Genomic DNA, 4,413 nt, shown 5'->3' with positions numbered 1-4,413 from the left:
TTCGGGATAGGCTGCAGAGCCCGTAAAAGGGATATTTTTGTTAATTAGATCTGATTCCTTTATGGTTTTTTTTTTTTTTCACAATCATTCAAACTCTCCCCCCATCCAATTCCATTTCTATACCACTATCCAAGTGCAACAGAAGCTAGCATTCTCTCTTTATTTCTCTCTCTCTCACTCCTCATCTCTCACTCCTCATCTCTCCTTATCTCTCTCTTTCCTCTCTCTCTCTCTCTCTCTCTCTCTCTCTCTCTCTCATCTCCTACTTGAAAAGCAGTAAAATCACTATTTAATTGCATCCATAGGCATTTTTTTTTTTGACTAATAAAATTCCTGTCACTTATTTCCAAAGCTGGTGGGGGAAATACTTGCATTTGTAGCACTGCATTCTGGATGTCTGGTTTTAGTATATATATATATATATATATATATATATATATATATATATATATATATATATATATATATATATATATATATATATATATATATATATATATATATATATATATATATATATATATATTAGGGTGTTAGGATGTTAGAGTGATGGTCCCACCATGGTTCTACTTGAGTGGTCTGATTAATCTCAGTGTTTCTTTTAGGAACTACATGCTTCTTGCATTGCTTCCTTAGCTGAAGTGTTTGAAGCCCTCATATTCTATGATTTTGAGAAAGAGAGTTTGGGGCTCCCCAAACTGAGAGCAGGTCCAGTTACAAGGCTGAGAGAATTATGTGACCAAGTAGTAGGAAAATATGGGGTCTCTCTGAGAGGTGATAAAGCACATGAACTATTCTCTTTCCTAGAAAAATGCTTGTCTCACAAGGGGATTTGAGAGATATTGGTGAACTAATTCATAACATATCTCTTTGTTGTGTATATTTCCATTTCATAATGAAGAGTGCATAGACTGTGTTTATTGGCAATGTACTGTATTTTTGTGCCATAAGATGCATCCCCCCCATCCCAAAGAGCATCTTATAAAGTGAATGCCACCTGGAGCTGAAGCCTGAATGCAGGGGTGTGTCAGGTGCATCTTATAGAGAAAAAAAAACATATATGTTTCTTCCATGCAGGAAACAAACAAAAAATACCTCTGAATAAACCTTAGAGATGTCATGTATAGCACATGTAAAGTAAAAGGTAAAACTAAATATTTAAGAAAGTCATGCTTGGGGCTGAGCACAGCAGTAGGGCATTCAGCTTGCACAGGACTGACTGGGTTCAATTCCTAGCATCTGGATCACAGGGTCCCTTGAGCTTGCCCAGGACAATTTCTGAGTGCAGAGCCAGGAGTAAACTCTAAGAGCCACTGGTTGTGACCCAACCTGTCCCAAAAAATGAAAGTCATATTTTTTGGTTTTTTGTTCTGTTTTGTTTTGTTTTGGTATGTATCTATATTCTTTTGAACAACAAATCTTAAAAGTCAAAAACGATGATTATTGGGGACCAGGAAGATAGCACCAGAAGATTATTGGAGACCAGGGGTAAGGTCTTGCACCCAGGAGACCTTGGTTTTTCTCCCTGGTAATCATATGATTTCCCCCAGATCAACCAAGAGTGATTCCTGAGTACAGAGCCAAGAGTAATCCCCAAGTATCACTGGTGGTATCCCCAAAGCAAACAAAAAAGCGGCAATTACTGGTTGATAGCTTTAAAGACTTATGTACTCCTGGCACATATGTCACATTGTTTCTCAAGCATATTCCACCTCCTAAGTAAGCATCAAAATCAAATTCGAATTACTAAAAATGTGTCTGAATAAATCATTGGTTAACCAATGTGTACATGAGTTTATGTACATGGAAGAGTCACAAATATTTGTGTTTCTCTCATCATTTAATAGAATTTTACTTCCAGAAAATACTAGAAGCTACCTAGAAGAAATTCTAGGTGATTATGTGATCATAACTATATGATTGAGAAGTAATAGCAAAAGAATTACTATTGATCATCAGAATCATGTGATGCCTTAAGACTTAATTTGAGTTAAAGTAGATTCTAAGAGGTGCATTGAAATTATATATCTAACATTGATGCTTTCATGCCATATTCCTGACTATTCCTCTTTTCAAATAAAATAAAGAGGGGAAGAAAATAGAGCCTTAATCATCCAGAAGTATCCAGTGCTTACTTCTGGTTCTTTGCTCTGGGATCACTTCTGATGAGAATTCAAGGACCATATCTGGTGTCAGGGAAAGACCCAGGTCTGACACAGGCAAGGCAAATGCCTAATCCACTGTATGATACCTCAGTACCCTGGTATATATTTTAACTTCTTCTAGGAAATGACTTTAACTCACCTACATTTAATAATGAATGCACTAAAACATTTATAGAAGCATATTTATTGTGGAAAATATAGTTTGCTCTTGTTTAACTGGTTTTGCTCAATCTAAAGGGAACTAAAAGCACTTTAATGTTTTTCCAGAAATGATATGACTTTGTAAGGGCCACAGTGATAACAGACTGTCAACACAAATTACATACCTGGCACCATATATGGTGCCCAAATGTTTGCCAAGATTGATCCCTAAGCACAGAGCCAGGAGTAAGCACTGAACACTGCTGAGTGTGTTATAAAAACAAAAGCAAAAAACGTAGAGAAATTAAAACTAAATTAAACTAAAATTAAAATATTGCTGCTAGCAAGTAATGAAACACACAATAAGAAAACAACAACATTAAACCCAAACCATCAGCCAAACAAAATGATAAACCAATGAATTGGAGATAATATTGAAAATTACATATCTGGTAATCTAATGCACAAAACATATACAAAATGTATATGACTGAATAGCAAACAATAATAAATCTTCCTTTAAAATGGACATGGAAGCCACATAAATAATTTTTCCAAAGAAGATATAGGAGAAAAGGCAAATAGGGACACAAAAAGAAATACACATCTTTCTAATTCTTAGGTTAACAAAGTATTCTTACAGAAAACTCAAGAATTTCCAACCATCAAAAGAAAAGATTAATATGCTTTCCTACATAAAATTAATAACCTACTCATCACCAGGTACTATGCATCAAGATAAAAGAGAAATAGGAGTGCTCATCACTAATTATATGGAGGATGCAAATCAAAACCACAATGAAATATTACCTCACACCTGGGTAGAATAGTAATCATCAAAAACACAAGAGAATGTGTGGATGAGAATGAAGAGGAAAAGAGCGACTTTTGTACCACAGAGGGACTGTAAACTGGTGTTGTTGATAAGGACAACAAAAAAGATATTCCTAAAAAAAAAATAAAGGTGAAAATAGAACATCCCTATGATTCAGCAATCCGACTCCTGGGTCTATGTAAAAAGAAATGGAAAATACAATCATAGGTACTAGCTACCTGTAATTCTCTGCTTCCTGTAGCATGACTGACAACCAAGCAAAGAATCAATCTAATTGTCCATTGATAGATGTGACGTATGTATACAATGGAATAGTATTCAGTCTCGAGAAAGAAAGAATACCTCCCTGGGTAACAATATGGAGGAAATTTGAAGACTTCAAGTGAGGTCAATTAACCCCAACAGGTATAAACACCTATTTATCACTCAGGTCTGGAATTTAATACAACTGAAAGATTGTTTAGTAGCAGACTAGAGTGGTGGTTGATTGGACTGAGAGAGAAGAGAGAGAAAAATATTGTGCAGAGCATCAGTATTCAACTAGATAATGAAGAGATTCTGGAGATCTAATATATAGTCCCAAAACTGTAGTTAATAATGCTATTTCATACTTACCTGGCAGGGGAGATACCATGATCACAAAGGTGCTTTCCCCAGTGCGAGGCTCACCCATTGCACTCCGGGTGTGCTGACCCCTGCAATTTCCCCAAATGTAGGAAACTCGACTGCATAATTTGTGATAGTGGGGAACTGCGTTCACGCTCTCCCCTGATAGAAAAAAAATAAAAAAAATATTTTAAAAATAATGCTATATCATGTGTGAAAGTTGTTGAAAAATAAATAAATATTGTCCCCAACCAAAAATAAGTGCTAATGCTGACACTATATTGACTCTATAGAGACAACTTTTGCAATATCAAAGTGCGTCACATGAATACAATGACTGCCTTAAATTTACACAATGTTGTGCATCACCATTATCACCAAAGAGTACCAAAAATTGTATACATACATTCTCATTTTATGCAAGTTATGGAATGATAACACTTTCCATCTTGCTTTTCTAGCTTTCAAAAAATGAATAGCATGGGACTGGAGAGATAGTGTGTAAATTGATTGCCTTGCCTATGCAGCCAACCATGGTTCAAAATATGGTTCTGTACCTGTCAGGAGTAATACCTCAGCACAGAACCATGAACACTACTAGGTGTGGCCAGAAACCAAAACTGAACAAAACAACCAATAGTAGACATTAAAGATCTATCTACTTCT

At 35.6% G+C, this 4,413-nt stretch overlaps 1 non-coding gene across 1 annotated transcript; it reads left to right on the top strand.

The window, feature by feature from the left end:
• The first annotated feature begins 3,748 nt into the window (after window positions 1-3,748).
• On the top strand, window positions 3,749-3,912 carry LOC126023738 (U1 spliceosomal RNA). Its single transcript, XR_007500814.1, has one exon. It is a non-coding gene; the product is annotated as a U1 spliceosomal RNA (small nuclear RNA).
• Window positions 3,913-4,413: the final 501 nt, after the last annotated feature.

The sequence above is a fragment of the Suncus etruscus genome, chromosome 11, assembly GCF_024139225.1.
Source record: "Suncus etruscus isolate mSunEtr1 chromosome 11, mSunEtr1.pri.cur, whole genome shotgun sequence".
Lineage (NCBI taxonomy): Eukaryota > Metazoa > Chordata > Mammalia > Eulipotyphla > Soricidae > Suncus > Suncus etruscus.
This window is presented reverse-complemented; position numbering and strand designations above follow the sequence as displayed.